Genomic DNA, 23,037 nt, shown 5'->3' with positions numbered 1-23,037 from the left:
TCCTGTTCATTCAGTTGCCCTAGTTTTGTTTCCCTTAGTGTTTGCTCCTTTTCTCCCTATCTGTTAATTGACCTTTCACTGCCTGTTAATTATAATCCACCTCACCTGTGTTTAGTTAATTGTGTTCCCTTTGATTGAGTTGATTACAAGTTACACCTGTCCTTTGCTTGTGTATTTAAGTGCCTGCTCGCACTCAGTTTGTTAGTCTGTCATTGATCATGTTACCATGTGTTGGAAGTTCTGTACCCTTGCCTATTCCTGTTTTTTTTGGTTTTTGTTTTTGTTTGTGTGTTCTGTTCCCTTTAGTCCAATTATCTGGAGCCATAAGTGGACCGGTACCTTCCTTTCTCTATCTGCACTATGACTCTGGTCCATAATAATTACTGGCCGGAATTACTGGAATCCCAGCTTCGACTATTTGACAGTCGTATATTTGTAATGTTCTACTTGCCTCACTTATACATTGCTTTGGACAAAAATGTCTGCCAAAAATAATCAATGTATAATCGATTATGTACTCTGTGATTGCATGAGGAAGCAACAGAGGCACTTAAGTATTTATGGGTGCCTGCACACACTGTGAAATTCAAATTCGAATGGAAATTCTGGATCCTGTTTTAAACCCTAATTCAAATTCATGAATCGCATCAAAATTTCAGGGCCATTCTCAGTTCAGTCCTAAATGGTGCACACCCCTGGATGCAGATCATCAAATAGGATGTAACCAAAATACACCTAATTTTTGTGTCTTAGATTCCATAATTTACATAGATTTATCAGTAATCCAGATTATTGTAATAAAACTTCAGTTAATGAATATACCAGTTACTTCTTGTTCTCTTTACCTTTCAGGCAAAACTAATGTCTGCAGCTTGCTTTTGTTTTCGTATTTTTGTTATGTGTTTTTCTGAGGAGTGTGGACTGGCAAAGGTTTTGAACAAAAATGATACATAATGGATCAGCTAGAAGCTGTCTGTCTGTCCTGATGTTACCTCCCTCCAATTCCAAGTGCACACAACCCGAATTCCCAGGACAGTGTTGACCTCTGCCTTGTGTGGGTAATAACATTAGATTTGCATGTATTTTCTAAACCCTGTTTGTATACAATAATTCAACCTGTGCAACATAGTCACATGCAGACATTTTTGTGCACAATTCCTACCATGTGAACATACTTAAATCAATATTATTGATGAAAGTAGATTTAGAGGTTGTAAAATGTTGTAATGACTTTAATTCCACCAAAAGCAAAGGTTTGACTGAGACAGACAGATAGATATAGATAGATCCCAGGTTAAGACTGCATGTGCAATTAAACATTTTGTAATACGTGTAAGTATGTAAGATGTAATACAGGTCTGCATTGCTTAATGACCACATATAGTAATAATAATAATAATAATAATAATAGTAATAATAATAGCAATAATAAATTCTCTCACACAATTCTTATTATTACATATGATGCAGTTGAGGGTTTTTCTATGGGGTACAGTACAGTACTGTACCAAATGCAATGCAGTACTACAGTGACAGTACAGTACTGAATATAAAATAAAGGCATAAAAGTGTTGACTGACACAATGGAAATAAATTCTCCATATTTTCCTTCTTTGTTTTATTTTACAGCAAAGTTTCAAGTTCTGTTGCTTTCCTTTGTCTTGTGGGAGCACTTGTGGGGACATTCTCCTTTCACTTTTCCCCATCTTGTTCTCCATACAGGTGACAGCATGCTTAGGGCTCACAGCAAAGGGGCCTGTGGAGGTTAAGGGCCATGCTCAAGGGCCCATGGACACGTGATTACTCAACCAACACCAGGCTTGAATGGGTCACCTTTTGGTTACAGGCACAGAGGCTTTGCCTGCTGAGCCACAAATCACCCTCTTCAAGTTGCTCTATGCTATTTCTATGGGTATATCAGTAAGGGACACAAACCTGTATTCGTTTCCATGCAGAGATGGGTAAAACAAAAGTCCAGACCAAGATTTTGTTTCAACCAACCAGTTGAGTACTTTTCATTGAATCTTTATGCTCAAATAGTTGGTTGTAAGAAAATCTTAGTCTGGACTTTTGCTTTCTGGACCTGCACTACCCATCTCTGCATGACCTAAATTACCAACCATGCAAGATGTGACTGTCATTCTGGATTCTGTTTCATTACTGTAATAATATTCAAAGAGATCTCCATGAATGATTTCGAGCCAGGAATGTATGAGTTGGATTTTTGTTTGACAACATTGGGGCGAATGATGCTGAGCGTCTTCTCTCTTAAGGCTGATACTGTATTATACGCCTGAAATGAGGTTAAGTTCAGGAACTCCTGCTATGGTGAGCAACCCTCATTACTAGATTGCTCTTCATTCTTTCATACTGCAGTCCCTTTCCTTCACACAAGGGAGGTTGCTGTCTCTCTAGATCATTTCATCCAGGGACTTCAGACGACACATGTAAATGAGTGACATTAGCATACTGCATCCTCTGCACAAAGGGTGATGGCGGGTCGCCGAATGTTAATATCACTCCTTAACTAATGCCAAAGTTAATTATGCCCTTGAATGGACTTTTCGGTCCTGAATACAAAAGGATACAACTGACAACTTTTTTTTTTTTAATAAATTCCTATATATCTATACCATTATAGCTTAACTACCTTAACAAATAAAAATCACCTTTTGTGGTGGTTATTTCTTTCTTTTAAGAAATGTAACACCTGAACAGGGAATGTAGGAGGTGAAATTCAAAGGGTTGATTTATATTTATAAATATATTATCAGGTAATGTCATGGTTTTGTTTCAGCTGAAGGTGGGTTTTTCCTCTGTTCCAGATCTTTCTGTCCTGCTGAAACTTTCGTTTTTCCATTCCGTGGTTTTATCTTTTGTTGAATGGATCTGACATGCTATCCCATCCCATCCCATTCCATCCAAGCCTCCGTAAGGGCTTCAGGTTCATTCATTTTCACACACGCCTCGTATTGAACAGCAGTGTAAGACAGGTAGGTATAAATGGGTACAGTAATACTTATAGTGCCCTCCACAATTATTGGCACCCCTTCTAAAGATTTGTAAAAAAGGGTTAGAAAAAATCTACCTTTTGGTGATGCAGCTTTATGTCACGCTGAAAAATTGAGAAATATCCAACCTTTCATTAACATAAATTTATTCCAAGAAAAAAAAATCCTTCATCAAGAAATAATTATCTTTAACAAAAACACATGTGCCACGATTACGGACTGCTTTTAATACTTTGTACAACCTCCCTTTGCCAGTATAACAGCACTGGGTCTTCTCCTATAACATTTTATAAGGTTGGAGAATACCAAGCAGGGCAATTGAGACCATTCCTCTTTACAGAATCTCTCCAGATCATCCAGGGTCCGAGGCCCTCTCTTGTGCACTCTCCTCTTCAGCTCAGCCCATAGGTTTCAATGGGGTTCAGGTCAGGGGACTGAGGTGACCATGGCAGAAGCTTGATTCTGCGGTCAGCTAACCATTTTTGTGTTGATTTGGACATGTGCTTAGGATCACTGTCTAGCTGGAAGATCCAATGACGGCCCAGTTTTTGTTTCCCAGCAGAGGCAGCCAATTTTTGATTTAAAATGTCTGGTATTTCATGGAGTCCATAATGCCACGTACCCTAACAAGGTTTATGAAGTTCAACACACTTCTCCCTCATTTGGTTTGCATGTTCTCTTATCTTTCCCATGCTGATGGATTACGGGAATTTGGGCTCTGTGTCACCTAATGTTCATATCCCTGTTAACCAGGAAGTCATGGATTATAGCTTGAAGGTTCCTATTCACTCCACTAAACTCAAAGATGTACAATTTACAGGGGAAACATGCTTTGGTTACATTGTGTTCACTATAATTTCCAGGGCTGCCAATAATCGTGGCACATGTGTTTTTGTAACGATAATTATTTCTTGATGAAGGATTTTTTTTTCTTGGAATAAATTTATTTTAATCAGTAAGGTTGAATTTTTCTCAATTTTTCAGTGTGACATGAAGCTGCCTCATCAAAAGGTGGATTTTTTCTAACCCTTTTTACAAATATTTATAAGGGGTGCCAATAATTGTGTAGTGCGCTGTAATAATAACAGATGTCGGACAAAATGCTTGCCGATTGTTCTGCTACCATGACTAAAATAAATGAATGCCAATCTGTGACTTTTCAAAACAAACTTAACATTTATTTAACAGCTGGGTCAGATATTTTATTTTGGGTCAGATATTTATTGATTAGATGGCTTCATTTCTATTGCTTTTAAGTACAAATTACATAGTATGAAATTATTCTAGTAAATTTACTTGCTTCACAAACCTAGGTTAGATTTGACATTATTATTCAAATCAATAAGCAATACTGCTTAAAAGACATCCTCAAAAATCAGGACACATTTTGTGCATTTCCCATATATAGTGGCAGAGCAAAGAAACCGACAGATGACTGAACTGACACGCAGATGGCTGAATTTCGAAATGCGCAAGAGATGAGTAGTTCAAAAGCAATGACATGAGAAAAAGGTATTTCTTTTTTGTTTGCAATAATACAATTTTATGATATATTCAGTTTCAAAGACACGTTTACTGGCTTCTGATATATGTAACATATGAGGTGACCTAATATAAAAGAAATTCAATGAAGCCAATAAATGAAAATATTGTTAACCAAAAAGGAAGTGCCTGACCCTCATTTTGAAGCCTACCCACTGAACAAATATACACTAAAGGGACAAAAATATTGAGACACGCCACTTAAAAATTGAAGTGTTTCCTTCTGACTCATTGGTGTATAAAATCAACAACCTAGCCATTCAGTTGTGTTGACAAATATTAGTGATGGAAAGTGTCATTTTGAAGAGCTCAGTGCAAGCAAGGTACTATCATAGGATGCCACTTTCAAATTTCTTTCCTGCTAGATATTTCATGGTCAACAATAAGTGTTATTATTGCAAGTGGGAGCACTTATGAACAACAGAAACACAACCACAAAGTGGCAGAGCACATAAAGTAACAGAGTGGGGTCGCCCAGTGCTGAGGTACATGGTACATAAAGTTGCCGATACTCTATTGATCTAATAACAGCAGAGTTCCAAACTTCCTCTAGCACAAAAACATGGAATGGGCTTCCATGGCCAAGCAGCTACATGCAAGCCTCACGTCACTAAAAGCGCAATGCCAAGTCTTGGATGGAGTGGTGTAAAACATGCTGACACTGGACTCTGGAGCAGTGGAAATGTGTTCTTTGGAGTGACAAATCTTGAAATTTTCTGTCTGGCAGTCTGATGGACAAGTCTGAGTTTGGTAGATGCCAGGAGAACCTTGTCTGACTGCACTGTGCCAAATATAAAATTTGGTGCTGGAGGGAGAATGGAATGGGATTGTTTTTCAATGGATGGCCCGTTAGTTCCACTGAAAGAAACTGTTAATGCTTCAGCATACCAAGACATTTTGGACAATTCTATGCTTCCAACAGTTTGGGGATGGCCCTTTTCTGTTCCAGCATGTATGGGCCCCAGTGTACAAAGCAACATCCATTAAGACATGGTTGGGTGAGTTTGCTGTGGAAGACTGGCCCGCACAGAGCCCTGACCTCAACCCCATAAAACACCTTTGGGATGAACTATAACAAAGATTGTGAGTCAAGCCTTCGCATCCAATTGTTGCGATCGCCCGGTGGGCAGGAAGGCAGCGAAGCCGTGGAGTCAGGAATAGGGGTTTTTTTCCTCAAAATGACAGGGCAGGGTACAGCACGATAAACAACATCAATGACAGACCTGGGGAAACAGACTTGAATGCAGACTGAAATACACAAGCCAAGCCGAAATAACAGGAAACAGGTAATTATAATCGGGGCAGCACATGCGGTTAATGAGGGGGCGTGGCACACACGAGGACGAGCTGGGCATGACAGCAATATCAGTGCCCGAACTCATAAATGCTCTTCTGGATGAATTAAAGCCTGGTATAACAGCAAAGGGGGGACCAACTCCATATTGATGCCTATGGATTTAGGATGGGATGTCATAAAAGTTCCTATAGGTGTAATGGTCAGGTATCCCAATGCTTTTGTCTGTATACTGTACGTTCAAAATAATTGAAAAGATAAAGTTTGAAAAGATATCGCCTGAGGAGCCAGAATGAAAGTTTTGATGACGTCTTTTCTGAACGTCCAATATTGGGTAATACATGTGTCTTGCACGTCCACAGATATCCAAATCATCTCCTAGCCAGATGTTCAAATATTGAACTGCATATCTATGATGTCCAAGATACTGAACCTGAATTGCCAGTCATGCAGGCATACAGATATGGTCCCGAACCATCTGATGCAATGCAGATATTATTCATATGTCTAGCAGGCGTCTTATGTTTGCTAGGTATGATTGATGCTTCTTTTTCCTCTTACTTTCACTTCAGTTGGTTTTAACAGCCCTGTTGCTGTCATTAGGCAAAGGTATTCTCACGGGGCTGGGGGCCAAAACTGTAAACACCTAGCATTTTTGCCATTACGCTTTCAAAATTAGCACATGAATATGGACGATAGCTACAAATAGCTGGAGCAACAGCACAAGTTCTGCAATCTCTAAAACTTGGAAGTGTTTCCACAATTTTGGCCACTAGTGTAGAACGATCTCCCATGAAAGTAGCAGTGACTCCGAAATTTGCTGCCATTGGATGGAATGGTAGGTGGTATGATGTTTACCATGTGATCATTCTCAGACCACCAGCAACCTCCAAACTAGCAGGGGTACGGTATGTCATTTCAAAATGAACACTGCTAGACCTGGTCAGTTACCCATCATTAGAGGTAACTGATTGACATAATTCTTCACCTCTGAAGGTAAAAAGAGTTCCACCAATCTGCTCATAACAGGTTCGTCACAGTGAAAATGTATCTTTATAGTTAAACTTTGCATTTAATATTGGACTAACTCTTCTATTTTTTCATTGCTCCATAAACTTTCTGAAAATCACAGAACACTGTTGGAATGTCGTCCCAGCTAGTTCCCAGTCTGGTTGGCCCCATTACCAATTTATCATTCTTGCAGGAACACACTATTTAGAGTGAAGGCTTTTTACTGCAAATCTGTTACTCTCAGAAACCAGTGTGATTATGCATTATGTAAATGGAGTGATTCCAAGCTCAGGATGGAACACAGTGGAAAAATTGACACACCAAGAGCTGCAGTTTAAAGAAATAACTTTATCTTAATATTCATTGTGGGTTTTTTTTCTTCTCTGATAGAATGAACAACAAGCGCATCCTTAAATTGTTTCTTCTCCTGCTAACACTAATGTTGGAAAGCCATAAAGGTTCAAGAAGGTCCTCATAATGTGATAAAAACCTGCTATTTTGACATATTTTCACTCCCCACAAGAAAGAACTCAATTTTATAAAAACATCAGTGAAGCCAATCAAAAAAGTAAAATAGCTAAAAGACATATTTTGTTTGGTTACTTATGGATAAGGATAGGTCTGAGTAGGGGTTAAGGTCACCATTGCTGAGATTAGGGTTTTACTCATAGAAATAAATGGATGGTCCCCACAATAAGTACAGGCCTACAGTATGTGTGTGTGTGTTTGAGGAGGGCTTTCCTGAATAATCAGTCACAGTGATAAATGCTGTGTTCGTCTTGCGAGATATAACAATATTACAGCTGTTTCAGAAGATGGATGTTTTTTCAGAATATAGTCCTTGCCAAGAAAAAATGAACTTCCATTCTGGTTGTGAGAAATCAGTTTCTAGAGTGCTGCGATTTGCTGAAAATCTCTTGACGAGCAGAGACAGCAGAGCCTAATGGAGCCTGAATGGCAAGCATCCACGTCCGGTGCTGCTGCCAGACAGCAAAAGGGCCATTTCTGTGTCATTTATTTTCACGGGGGCTTACGCCTCCATAGCAAAGTGTCATTACCTTTACCTCTTAATCATCTCATTGCGTGCTGTTAAATCACCTTCAGCAGGCTTATTTGCGGTCAGCTTAGTTGCTAAAGTTGAGTACAGAGCACTAGCAGTGACAGAAAGGCGGAGGTAGGTTTAGAAATTTTTAGTCACTAAATTTTATTTCGGTCTTCCTGGTCATTTTGGTATTTCCTAAAATAAGTAGCAGGCAGAGTGAGTTAATTTGAGGGGTTTCTCTACATTAACACCAGCATATTGTCTTTGACTTGGATTCTGCTGGGGAAGTTGTGCCTTGCTGTCAGGGAAGGGTTGCTGATCCTGCAGTAGAACATCAAAGACGAGGAATGATAAGAGAAGATGTAAAGTAGGGCATACTGAGTTCAACGTGTCCCTGGGTCAACAAGGGAGGGGCTTGTATTTCTCTTCTTTCACCAGTCACATTCTTCATTGTATGTCATTACCACATTGGTCCATTTTTTTCTCATTTTCAAAGTCAAGGCTTCCAACCACCTAGCTGGTGGTGTGATTGATCAAAGAATTACAATACATGGAAGATTGTGATTGCTTAAAGAACTAAAATGCAAGAAAGACTGTGACTGGTTAAATGCAAACCCCTCCCTTGTTGACCAAGGGACCCATCGAACTTGGGAAAATCAGGACGTGCGTGGAAGGTAGTTGGGCTGCCAAGAACTCTGATGTGAGGTCAAGAATAAATGATTGTAAATGATTGTTAAACAGCGTTGGGGTGACTTAAAACACCCCCTGTAAATTTATGTTGATATCTTCACTTGTGTCACTGTAAGGGATGGGCATTTCGGCCAGCAGTTCATACCTTGTTAACAAAATTGGGAACACCTGTGACATCCTTTTAAAACAGTAAGTCAAGCCAAAACGAGCCCAGATGCCACCTTATCTGCTCTACACACAGATTTCTAAGCAGGTGGTCCAGCAGGTGGTTAGCTTTAGAAATTTTAAATACAACCAAAACGACTTTCTGTTGACTGTTTTTTCCCCCCATTTATAACAGAACATCATCTATTCAAAAGTATATGTGTGCGGAAAAAAACCTCAAAACTATTAACAAGTTAACTTTTGTTTCATGCTGAGCTCAACAGCTGAACATTAAACACAGTATTACTGTACTGAGTGTAATTATTTATATTGTATATATGGGGGTTCTGCTAATTAGTGCCTTAGTCTTCTTGGCAATTGTGTGATATAGGCATTTATCTCCCACTGCCCATTAAAAAAAATAAATATCTTTCACTGAAATTAAATCCAATAATTAAAATGCTATCCATCCATCCATCCATCCATCCATCCATCCATCCATCCATCCATCCATCCATCCATCCATCCATCCATCCATAACCACTATTCCAGTACAGGGTTGCAGTGATCCTGTTTTTCCTACCTTAGGAAGTACAGCGTACGAGGTAGTGGGCACCCTGAGCAGGATGCCAGTCCATTGCATGGTGTGCGTGCAATGCACACATGCGCACACACACATACAAACACCACACATACACGCACACACACACACACACACATACACGTGCATTATCTCCCATTCCCCTAGTTTTTCTTTGACTGAGTTTCATTTCTTTCATCAGTAAACATGCCTGATGTCCTGCATCCAGCGGTAGCCCGTCTGCATCCGGATCCCCTTTTCTAGTGTTTGTATGTGTGTCTCTGTGTGTGTGGGTTATGTTTATATAAGGGACCAAATGTCCCCCACAATGTGATAAAAACCTATTATTTTGACATCATGGGGACCATCGCATTTCCACACTTGTGTGTATGAGTGCCGCTTTTTCTTCACTCTTTGCTCCAAAAACATTCCTCCAGCATTCAGTTAAAGTTAAAATTGTGTCCCTTGTATTAGCCAAGGTAATGCACAATTAGTTAACTGCATATTATAATGCATATTATAACAGAAGCCATGTAAATGCATCTGAATAAGAGAATCAGTCAAATAGATGATTAAACAACAGAGGTTTCCATTCTTTCTGGCTTTCTGCGATACTTCATGCCAAGTGTTTCACTCAGGTGTCTTCCTTTTCCTATTCGTAATTGTCAGTTTAAATGCAAACACTGTATCTGGGCAGATTTGGTTACATATGTGGGGTGTTTAGCTAATTGTTACTTTATGAATCGCATGTGTCTGTCATACTGCCGGCCACAATGAAACCATTTATCAATTCAGTGCACGAAACAAAATGTGACAGACACAAGCTGTTGTATGAATTCTCCACTAAGAAAAACCTTAATTATAAATATTAATAGCTGATCAATACCAGTCCCGCCACAAATTACATTTAAACCTATTTCAGCAAAATGTATTAGACTAATGTGTTTGAAATGTTGTGGTTCAAATGACAAATGATACACCACGATGTTTCATACACATTATTCCTGTGTCATAAGACTTGCGTAGTTGACTTTTACCACATCAGAGAAGTATAACACATGCATTTACACACCCATGGCAATTTAGAGACACTAGTTTACCCAAGGGTGGACATCGAACCCACAACCCAGCTGTGCTTCCTGGCTGTTTGTCAGCTGAGTCGTGACTCTTAAACCACACAATTTTACCCTGTAGAGTGCAAATAAATATTGTTTGTATGAAACTTTAATGCAGCAGGGAGTACACTTACTGGCGCAGTACCGTACTATCATAAACCTCATCCAGTCAACATATAAAACAGGACATTTTACTCTAACAAGTTCTTATATTCCCAGCATTTGTTTTTTCTACCTTGACAGATAAGAATAAGTCTCTGCCCCTTTACAAAGTGACAAGAGGCTCACTGACTACATGAACAGGCAGTTTGGTGTCTTATGTGACTGAAATATTTCCTCTTGCAGCTACAGCAGTGGTCTTATGTAGCTTACAGCAGATGATAGCCTAGTAGCTTCACTCTCTGAATTCCTCCAGCATTCAGTTAAAATTAAAATTGTGTCCCTTGTATTAGCCAAGGTAATGCATAATTAGTTAACTGCATATTATAATGTGTCAAACTCTACAAATCCATTCACCCAATCATCTCTTTAGTTTTGTGTCACTGTTTAAAAGAACGTCAAAACTATTGTGTGCTATAAAAATAAATAAAAATGTATGTGTTTTTTCCTGACATGTTAAACCACGTTATTTATATTGATTACGTTCTTCAAAGAGCTGAGGTTTAGTGTGAGATAGCACTTCCTGTCAGGACTGACCTTAGCTATAGGAAGAATAGACAGTTGCTCTGGGAAGTGAAATGATCATCGGTTTTCTCGGTAAGGGGAGCCTCCCAAGTAAAGCTTTGCCTTCGGCCCTTGGAAAAGTAGAGCCGGCCCTGCCCTTTGACACCTTTAGTTCTTTCAGGTGACCCTTTTTTTATCAATTAATGATTAAACTCTAGTTTAGGTCAAAATGTAAATTCTGTTTAGGATTAAAAGCCTGATTTCAGTAGTTTTTTGATGCCCCCGGGCTGAGTAGTGGGACGCCCATCACATTCTGTTGATGAAACTCCCTTTTGAAACAGAAATGTAATGCAGATATATTCACACAAGTCTCACAGCGCAATGCATTTCCTAGAGATGGAAGCAGCCTATTCTGAATTCTTCAGAGGGAACTGTGCACCAACCAGAAAGTAAGGACGGGTGATAAAGAATAAAGCAGCTACTGGTCTTTGATCAGGAAAACAGAATTCCACACACAATTTTCTGCCAATTACTATTCTCAGACGAAACCACATTTCATCAGAGTGGAGGCTGTTCCTGTCCGCAATGTTTTGAGCCAGAAAACCATCTTGTTGATTCACAGAACCACAATTTACGTGCAAATTCTCCTTTATAGGCATGTATTCTTTCTGAGACGACCATCCTTGATACCAAACCAATGCATAATGAAAATTTTACATAAATAAACATTTTGAAAGGAATAAAAATAAGCAATACCCACATCATCATGCCGGTTTCCGTTATAAATAGCTGAATTACATTAGGGTAGCTCAATGGGTAGCAGGTTTGCAACATAGCTGCTGAGTTGGGGTTTGTACCCCGCTGCTCTCTGTGCGCTGTGTTTGCATGTGTCGCTTTCAGGTACATACAACACGCCGTTAAGTTACATGGTTTCTCTGAATCACCCATAGCGTTTGTTGGCATGCGACCTACAATGGACTGGTATCCTCTCCAGGGTCCAGAGCTGCTGTTAATGGGTTGCTGACTGGGGAAGGGGCCCTATGCTGAGCTGGTGTCAGGGGGCTCCAGGATTTCTTAACTGTGCTGTGACTCTCCAAATGTGCCGAGAATCTATGCAAAGATTATACATCTCCAGAAGTTTCACTTTCTGCATTGTATACATATTTTTATAATTTTTTATTTAATTGATTAATTCTGTGTCCAGAAATTAATAACGAAGTTTGATCATTATTGAATGACTCTTCACCAAAAGAATTATCGTTAAAACGTGATGAAAAAATGTTCTTTTATTATTTTCTTCTTCCTTTGTGTGCCAAAATGGTGTCAGTACCTACGCTGAATTCTATCGCGACAATTTCTGACAAATGCCTCAGCTCCAGATGGCTTGTCAGATAAATTACAGAAAAATACATGCTTGGATTTCCCTGGATGAAGAAGTCAAATTACTATTCAAATGGGACTGTAAGTGTGGCGTTTTAATTTCTTGAAAAAAATCTTTCTCGTTTCAGAACTGTACTGTATGATGGCTGTGTACTTTCAGCTAGGAGACAAACAGAACAGACAGAGAGGAGACAGAACATATACATATACATATATATATATATATATATATATATATATACACACAACTCTGGGACCCAGGTTCGAGTCTCCACCTGGGTCACATGTGTGCGGAGTTTGCATGTCGTCGTGGGGTTTCCTCTGGGTTCTCCGGTTTCCCACCACAGTCCAAAAGCATGGTGAGGCTCATTGGAGTTGCTAAAATGCCCGTAGGTGTGCATGCGTGAGTGAATGGTGTGTGAGTGTGCCCTGCGATGGGCTGGCCCCCCATTCTGGGTTGTTCCCTGCCTCGTGCCCATTGCTTCCAGGATAGGCTCCGCACCCCCTGCGACGCAGTAGGATAAGTGGTTTTTAAAATGGATGGATGGATGGATGGATGGATGGATGGATGGATGGATGGATGGATGGATGGATGGATGGATGGATGGATGGATATATTCAAGTGTCATGTTTCAGGATTGTCTTTTGAAAAGAACAGAAAAACCAGATGCTGAAATTTATATTTTTTATATATACTAAAATATGTGTGGCATTTTTAGGATAGGTCTGTCGTCCTAAAGCATTTTATTTGCCTCACAGCTGCTTTTCCCTTCTGTAACACATGCATTTTGATGTATAATGTGTCTTCACGGTCGGGTCCTTTTTATGTTTAGCACGACGGTTGCACATTGCTTTGTCCTATCCTGCCCCTATTGACATCCTGTAATAAAATGCTAATAGCTCTCCTTTTACATTCTGTGTGCTTGTCAAGGCCTCACCGGATGAAGGGCAAAGCGTAGCTTTCACTGAGGCCTTAGAGGGCAGTGGCTAACATCAAACAGCTAGGGAAGGTGTCCTCAGGGCTCGCATCGGCTTTCTCAGGTTAGCACTAAGGCTAAAGGCCAACAGACTCTCTCTAATCACCCCCAAACACTTTCTAAAATGAATGCTTTCCAGCTGGCCTTCATCTGCTGTGGCTATAGGGGAGAACTTTGACAGTCTGGCATTTGCGTGATGAACACACTGACACCATTGTGTTATTGGATAAAATAAAGGGAAAATTTACATTAAAATGATTTATTTTAAAATTTAAATCAATACCATATGATATTAGTAAAGCCTATTTAAATTTTACAATTTTAATCTGTACCAGAATATTCCCAGGTTTTGTAGAATATAAATTTCTTGAATATTCGAATATGGTAGCATTTAAAGCCTTTTTAAAAATTATATTCAACTATATTGTTTGAACGCAAGTTTCCAGTGCCATAGGATGGCATACTTTCAGCAAACAAATGTCTTTATTGTGAAAACCTGAAACGATCAAGAGAAGGGAGCCTAAACTCTCTACCCTCATGCCCATAAAGTCATGTATCTGACCTTATTCAGCTGAGGTTCATAATACGAGGCATCGGCAGTCACTGGGCTGCTGATTGGTTCCCATGGTAACAAGAAAGATTGCTTGAATCCTGCCTGGCTCTATTATTCTGCGTCCTGCTGTCTCACACCAGCCTTCCCCTTACTGGGTTATAAACAACTGTGCAGGACCTGCCCTCATGGCACTCTACTGCTATGTTATATGGCACTAGTGGTCAGTCATACGCACTCATATGCCCACTGCAGTGTAAGGAGATGGGAAAGGGGAATGCCAGTCTAGGACATGGACATCTATCGCATTGCCGTAAAGCAACAAAGCAATAAAATTGTAATAAGCATTATAGTTTGGATGGATAATTTATTCTTTTTGCTTGTTTGTATAAATAACATCAGTAACAATTTTGATTAATGGTACAGTGTGGCACCTCAGCTAGTGTACACGCCAGCCTTGTGCCCTGTGCTGATGAGGAAGGATCCAGGCCCTCCACTATCCTGACCAGAATATGTGGTTAGAAGATGGATGGATGGATGGACATCACAATACAATGTAATGACAAGGAGACCCAGTGGGCGGCACTATTGCCTCATACCTCCAGCATTGGGGGGTTGAATCCAGTCATTGTCGTGTGTGTGGACTTTGCTTGTTCTTCCCATGTTGTGTTGATTTCCTCTCACAGGCTAAAGACTCAGTTAGGTTCATTACTGTCTCTGAATTCAATTCAATTCAATTTAAATAATCTTATTTGTCCATGAGCTGCAATTAAAGAAAACTTGCACTTCAGCGGGATTCAAACCCACACCTCTAGAGAGACCAGAACCTAAACCCAATGCATTAGACCGCTTGGCCACGCTACCAGAATGTGTTTCAGTATGAGATTGTATTTGTAGGTGTATAACCTGCAATGGGCTAGCATCCTCTACAGAGACATCCTGTACCCCCATGTCTTATGCCGCCAGAGGTAGGCCCCAGTTTGCCCTGTGATCCTGTACTAGATAAGCAGTGGGAAGCGTGGATGTGGAAAACACATTTCTAAACAAGTCATAGATCATGAATGTAGAGTCTAAGCGCTCTGCTTTGTATTGCTTTTGTATTTCTTGAATATTTGAATAGTTCTGATCAAGAAAGGCCGAAAGGAAAAATACTTTCTTCTACAGATATAAAATTGATAGTTTCATTCCTGTGTTTAGATGAATGGGCCGCTTTTAGAATGGTCCACTTTTAACAATTCCATGCATGAATTGCATAGCATTTGAATGCAAATTGTGCTGTTTATGATTTCTGTTTATCATTGTTTATACCTCTACTTTACCTTTGGTCTAAATATTACAATTGTTTCAGATCACATACTACACGGTTACAGATATCAATGGCAGAGGAATATTTTCCCAGAGCCATTCAAAGTTACAAATGAAGAGTTCAGATGCAAAAACCGCTAAATGCCACCTCCGTAAACAATGTTGAATGAATGCTCTCCACACGTAGTATATGTAAATCAAATGATTTGCTAAATACCACTCTCTTTCATTTCATTTTCGCCCTCCACCCCTTCCGGGGTATGGGCCGCCAAAGGTAGATCTCCAGAGGTTTCTGTCCTGGGCCATTCTTTCTAGTTGACTCCAGGTGTAGCCCATCCTTGTCATTTCTGCCTCGAGGTCTCATCTCCAGGTGTTTCTTGGACGGCCTCTCTTCCGCTTGCTTTGGGGGTTCCATCTGAGAGCCTGTCTGGTCATGTTGGTTTGTGGTTTGCGGAGGGTATGCCCTATCCATCCCCATCTTCTCTTCCAGATTTCTGCTTCTACTGAAGGTTGGTAGGTCTTTTCCCATAGGTTGGTGTTACTGATGGTGTCTGGCCAGCGGATGTGGAGAATCTTTCTGAGACAGGTGTTGATGAACGTCTGGATTCTTCGGATGTTGGTTTTGGTTGTCCTCCAGGTTTCGGCCCCGTACAACAATACTGACTTCACGTTGGAATTGAACAGACGGATCTTGGTGGTCAAGGTCAGTTCTCTGGAAGCCCAGATGTTCTTGAGCTGGATGAAGGCGGCTCTTGCTTTGCCGATCCTTGCCTTGACGTCTGTATCTGTTCCACCGTGCTGGTCGATGATGCTGCCCAGGTAGGTGAAGGACTGTACCTCCTCCAGGGAACTTCCATTCACGGTGACTGGGTTGTTGCTGTTGGAGTTGGTCTTCAGAATCTTGGTCTTCTCCGTGTGGATGTTGAGTCCAACCTGTGATGATGTGGTTGCCAGCACATTGATCTTCTCTTGCATCTGCTGCTGACTGTGGGAGAGAAGAGCGAGATACCACTCTCTGCCTCATCTTAAATATTTATTTGTTGGCAGATTCCTTTAACCACCACTAACCTTTCGCAACAAAATCCACTATGTTCCGAGAGCCAATCAGAACGCACGATCGAATCGTGACTTCAAGTATTTTCGCTGCGCTGAGGAGTCGGGTTTTTGTAAACAGTGTTCTTGTGACTTTAAAATCGAACATGGAATACGACGGCATGGATGAGCCTGTCCTAATGACAGCAAATGGATAAAGAAAACATCATCACCCTCAAAACTCTGCCCGTTATAAGGCGAAAGAAAACCGATACAGTGGAAATGGCTTGATTGCAAGTATAGCATGCATTCATGAAAATTTTTTCTGCGCTACTGTTGCTCTCACGGAAATGGACTTATCATACATCAATCAACAGCTCTATTACACCTGCAATAAAGTCAAACAAGATGCCATTCTTCTGTCTCATACAGTATGGATGTTATGCCATGCAAATGGAGGTGGCAACAAATGAAGGCTAAAGAGAAGAGACGACAAAGAGATGTGTCGATCAAGCATATGGTTTTAAAAGATAAAACATCGGTTCCTGTCATGTATTTTGTTTTGTTGAATTTTTTGTGTATTGTCTGTTCTGTTGTTAAAATAAATGTACTGCCATTTTGTGCCATTGTAGCTATATCCTACTGTGTGAATCTTTTTCTCAATCTTTTTATCATATATTTGGGCCCTTTGCCTTCATTCATACTGGGCAGAAGAGTGACTGCAGAGAAATTGGGTAGGATGAGCTCACGATCACAGGTCCCAACCGAAAATGATTATGGAACATGGGTATTAGTATGAATGAACCTACCTCCCCCCACCCAATTGCTTGTGCATGCTGTCATTAATTTCAGTGTTCCCAGTTGCATCTTAAGTGATTTTGCAACTTTTTCCTATGTCTTTGTGGACGAGGTGGATTTAGAGGTTTTTGCGAGAAAAGAACCTGTCGATTTAGCTGATTTTGACACAAAAGAAAAAATTATTTGTTGAAAAGGACTGAATTGGCTGAAGTTACATTTCTGAAAAAAAAATCACTAACTAATATCCTTATCATTGCCTTATCAAATTAAGTGACTGAACTTAAAAATAGGTGCCCAATAAAAAATGTTCTTTTAACAGTGGTCAGGTGTATTTAGAGGGTTTTGCATCTAAACTCTTCAAATGTATGCATTTTGAAGGTTACACAGGCATCCGCCCATCCATCCATCTCCTGACTGCGTATCCTACACAAGGTCAGGGGGGTGCCAAGGGAGATCTGGATGGCCGCCCGTGTGACATACGGCACAAGGCAGGGGGACACCAGAGGAAGGATGCCAGTCCGTGGCAGGACACGTAAACACAATCCCACAGCAGTTACTCGGGCAACTCCCATCTGATAGAGTCATTAAAGAGGCGGACATTTCAGTCCCAGAAAGCAAAAATCCAAACCATGATTTTGTTTCAACCAACCAGTTGAGCATAAAGAGTCACAGTCACAGAGAACTCAGCTGGCTGGTTGAAACAAAATCTTGATTTGGATTTTTACTTTCTGGACCAGAAATGTCCTCCTCTAGGGTTTCTTATAAGAAACTTAATGTATACTTTGCATAACCATGGTTAATGAATGACCTGTGAGAAGAAGATAATTTTGGCAGATGAGCCCCTTTTCACATATTATGCTAGACAATGCGAGACATGGAATCTGTAGTATACATATTGTAACTGGCACCACAAAGGAGGAAATCCCTGCTTGGGACTAGCAGACGGTCAAAGCAGGGGTAGCTGGACCATGTGATAAGGTCACCCACCCATGTCAGACAACATGCATCTGTTCCCTGAGGGACTATGTGTGGCTACCTATAAGGATTTGCCTCATCATGTATCCCATGTGCTTTAAAGCACACAATAGCCTGGAGGGCTGCTTTTGAAGGAAACAAGCTTCCCCTAAATCATTTGCTGGCTATATCCCGGGACAATTTCAGTGTTCATATGGGAACCCAAGTCTGCCAATGTGTGCATCTCGTAGCATGCGTCTGTCCATCTTAATGCTGCTGTTTTTATTTTTAGACTTTCCACAAGGTACGAATATGCATATTTCAAAGTACCCACTACCTTGCCTCCCCATGAAAGCTGATTTAAATTTTAATAACATGCTAGCCAGCACAATATCACCCTGTCTGGACAGAGATGAATGTTTTAATGCAAGCACTCATCCGTTTGCCCTTAGTGATTCCACTACGGGTGCAGCCGCATTAAATGTAGTTACTTGCAATACCTGTACATTGTTGAATAGTAGGCTAGCACTGCCATAGTGCTGTATGGCTTGATTTGACGCGCTTGTGTAAAGCTACATGCACATAGGTATGCTCTATATTACAGCATATGTAAAATCCTTCAGAAAAAGTATTGCTTTAGAATGACTGATTTAATGTACTGTATGCACACACCGCCGAATCCTTTCAGGAAGGCAAATGATCAGGCCTGAGAAAGTTATAACTGTCTGTCAGCGTAATATTTTGCATTAGTAAGTTTAGCAACTGCTTTGCGTTCAACAAACCCAGCTAGCTAGTGTCAGTGACCTCCCTCAAATTCACATTCAGGTTCATACAATTCTTTTCAAACATTAATCTAAATTGGAAGTGACAATGATCATTATAAAGTAGAATTATAACTGGATAATTGACCTATTAATACGCAGTGCACATCAATAAAGAGATGGACGCAGGAGATGCATCTGTAATATACTGCAGGATATGATAAAAATGGTGCGTTGATTTAGCTGGACCACACAAAACTGTGCTAGTTTTGCGTTATGGATTTATTTGCAAAAGTGTGTAATGCATTCTTCCCTAAAGCAATTTAATACATTGGAAGAAAGCAAAAAAAAAAAAAAAAAAGAAAAAAATCAATAATGGTATTGAGACCCACAATCGGATCTGGAATCTCCAGTGTAACTTTCCATTAATTGAACTATTTTTAGCACATGGTAAGAACAGTTTAATGACTGCTAATATAATATACTTTCTGCCTTCTTTTATTTTGCCATGCAAAAAGAGACCGCCAAATAAATGAATGTAAGTGTTGCAATGTGAAGGGGAATCATGGTTGTGGTGAATCTTACATGTATGCTACTAATGAAAGGTTTATTGTTTTGTAAACAAACTTTATTTTCTTACATTGTCAGACTGCGGAATGTGCCCATGGTCACCAACTGGCATGTGTTACTATGACTGGCAGCACCATGCTTTGCAAAATACAGAAAAAATCCCTTTGTTGCACTTTCTTAATATATAATCTGCATAACATACAGTGCCACTCAAAAGTTTAGACACACTTATCCATATAAAGGTTTATTTGTACTATTTTCTGCACTGCTGAAAACACATCAAATCTCAATGGGAGAAAAAAATCATGCTGAATATCAATATTGATATGGACTGGGTAATGTGTTAGGAACGAGGATGGCCATTGTTTGATGGAAATGAAAATGATCAACCTACTTGACAATGCCGGGACATGCTCCTAATGAGACAATGGATTGTGTCCTGTGGGATCTCCACCCAGATCTGGCCCAGGGCATCACTGAGCTCCTCGTCAGGCTGAGGTGCGACCTGGCAGCGTCAGATGGACCGAAACATAATGTCCCAGAGGTGATCTACTGGACTTAGGTCAGGTGAGCGTGGGGGGCAGTCAATTGTATCAATTCCTTCATCCTCCAGGAACTGCCTACATACTCTTGCCACATGAGGTCAGGCATTGTCATGCACCAGGAGGACCCACTGCACCAGTTTAGGGTCTGACTATGGGTCCAAGGATTTCATCCCGATACCTAATGGAAGTTAAGGTGCCATTGCCTAGCCTGTAGAGGTCTGTGCATCCCTCCATGAATATGCCTCGCCAGACCCTCACTGACCCACCGCCAAACTGGTCATGCAGAACAATGTTACAGGCAGAATAACATTCTCCACGGCTTCTCCAGACCTTTTCATGTCTGTCACATGTGCTCAGGATAAACCTGCTCTCATCTGTGAAAAGCACAGAGTGCCAGTTATGGACCTGCCAAGTTTGGTATTCTATGGCGAATACCAGTCGAGCACCACGGTACCGGGTAGTGAGCACAGGGCCCACTAGAGGACGTCAGGCCCTCAGGCCAACCTCATGAAGTCTGTTTCTGATTGTTTGGTCTGAATGAGACGTTCACACCAGTGGCCTGCTGGAGCTCATTCTGTAGGGCTCTAGCAGTGTTCATCCTGTTCCTCCTTGCACAAAGGAGCAGATACTGGTCCTGCTGATGGGTTAAGGACCTTCTACGACCCTGTCCAGCTCTCCTTGAGTATCTGCCTGTCTCCTGGAATCTTGAGACTGTGCTGGGAGAGACAGCAAATCTTCTGGCAATAGCACATATTGATGCACCATCCTGGAGGAGTTGGACTACCTGTGCAACCTCTGTAGGGTCCAGGTATCGCCTCATGCTACCAGTAGTGACACTGACTGTAGCCAAATGCAAAACTAGTGAAAAAAACATTCCAGAAAGATGAGGAGGGAAAAATGTCAGTGGCCTCTACCTATTAAACCATTCCTGTTTTGGGGGTCGTCTCATTGATCCTAGTGCACCTGTTGTTAATTTCATTAACACCAAAACAGCTAAAACTGATTAATAACCCCCTCTGATATTTAATTTATCAGATCAATATCGCAGAAGTTTAATTGACTTGATGCTATACTCTGATTAAAAAGTGTTCCTTTAATTTTTTTCAGCAGGGTGTGTGAGTGTGCGTGTCTATATATATATATATATATATATATATACACACACAGTACATTTTTCAGTAAAATGACTTAGCACTTGCCTTTTTATTCTGCTACTACTGCAGTGAATTATAGGACTCATCATGGTTTTATGCATTTTATACATGGTTTATACATTTAAAGGCAAATTCTCATGCCAGTGAATTCAATTTCAAGTTCAAGCTCATTTTGGTTTATTATGCAAAAGTGGGGCGATTAGCAGTTAATGCCAATTTTATGCATTTTATGCAATGCAAATAATTTTCATGTCATTTGTTGCTGCATTGCTTGCATGTTGGATTTACACTTACGGTGTTTTTCAGACAGTGTTATCTGGAGTGACTCTGGGAAACACTACAGCAACAGTAAACAACAACATTCAGGGACAGTGTGGAAAGCAGCAGAATCACAGCTCTATATTTTAATCTCTGGTGTGACAAAAAACAATTGGCAAACTATTTTGTAACTGTCTTGAACCTGAGGGCACTTTGCGGTGTGCTTTGTGAGCTAACAAATCTCCCATTTCTCATTAAAGGTGATGGTGGAAAAGCCCTCTGTAAGTCAGACACCGGTACAGCTCCTGTGACAGGGCACACAATGGCTTTAATGAAACAGTCAGAGGGCAGATTTCCCCAGACACTGTGAACTGCACACACAAACACACCTCTGGGGATTGTTGGAATGGGGGATTTAACTGATCCGCACCGATGGAGTCGGCTGCTGAAGTCTCTGACTGGGAACAGCCATGGAAACAGAGGCTGCCATTTGGAGATTGTGTTTTGTCGGTCATTTGAATTTTAAGTAACTTTTTACAGTTTAACAATGCATTGGCCACCTGGCAGCCAAAAAAATGCCTGTAATGAACTGTGACAGTACAATGAATACATTATACATCTCCCTAACATGAGAACAGCATAACAATGGATGAAATGCCTCAAGATTACTTAAAAAGTTGCCTAAGTTCTGGATTGGGTTGTATTAAAAATTTTTATTTTTTTCCTAGGATAATTAAATTTTTGATAAAAACTGAAGAATTAAACATGCATATAACTGGCCGCGCCTAGCTATGCATTAAACAGTGATTAAGTAACAAATAACAAACCTGCATTGCACCTCCAATGTGCTATAATCATTGATATGATTACAGGACTGTGTGTGTGTGTGTGTGGATTAGGTTTATAGTACATTGTGATTATATTACCATTCTTCCGGGCCCCTCAAGGGTTGGTGAACTATTTTGTTTGCTTACTTATGGGTAAGGTTAGGGCTGGGTAAAGGTTAAGGTCATCATGTTGGGATTAGAATTTCCCCCAGAGAAATGAATAGAGAGTCCCCACAAAGATATAACTACAAACATGTGTGTGTTTGTAATAACACACATATACATACATACACACACACACACACACACACACACACACACACACACACACTTTTAAAACCACTTTCAAGAATAACCCCCCAAACATTTAAACCAAATCTGCCTAATTATAGTGTTTTAATTTAAACTTCCTAATTGGGTATTTACATGGTCTCTGTGAGGAACTAAAATCCCATACAGGTGCATGTTCATCCATCCATCCATCCATTTTCCAAACCACTTATCCTACTGGGTTGAGGGGGGGTCCAGAGCCTATCCCGGAAGCAATGGGCACGAGGCAGGGAACAACCCAGGATGGGGGGGCCAGCCCATCACAGGGCACACTCACACACCATTCACTCACAAATGCACACCTAAGGGCAATTTAGTAACTCCAATTAGCCTCAGCATGTTTTTGGACTGTGGGGGGAAACTGGAGTACCTGGAGGAAACCCCACAATGACATGGGGAGAACATGCAAACTCCACACACATGTGACCCAGGTGGAGACTAGAACCCAGGTCCCAGAGGTGTGAGGCAACAGTGCTAACCACTGTACCACCATGCTGCCCCCGG

General features: G+C 40.6%; 1 long non-coding RNA gene across 1 annotated transcript in view; it reads left to right on the top strand.

The window, feature by feature from the left end:
- The window catches only part of LOC125723201 (uncharacterized), a 29,902-nt gene extending 27,112 nt beyond the window's left edge, over positions 1-2,790 (top strand). The window contains exons 4-5 of the long non-coding RNA XR_007386806.1: positions 916-1,054; positions 1,723-2,790. This is a non-coding gene — a long non-coding RNA (uncharacterized LOC125723201). The remainder of the gene's footprint in view (positions 1-915; positions 1,055-1,722) is intronic.
- The last annotated feature ends 20,247 nt before the right edge of the window (positions 2,791-23,037 follow it).

This window comes from Brienomyrus brachyistius, unplaced genomic scaffold (assembly GCF_023856365.1).
Source record: "Brienomyrus brachyistius isolate T26 unplaced genomic scaffold, BBRACH_0.4 scaffold46, whole genome shotgun sequence".
Classification (NCBI taxonomy): Eukaryota; Metazoa; Chordata; class Actinopteri; order Osteoglossiformes; family Mormyridae; genus Brienomyrus; species Brienomyrus brachyistius.
The sequence above is the reverse complement of the archived record's forward strand: the minus strand, read 5'-3'. Positions and strand labels throughout refer to the sequence as shown.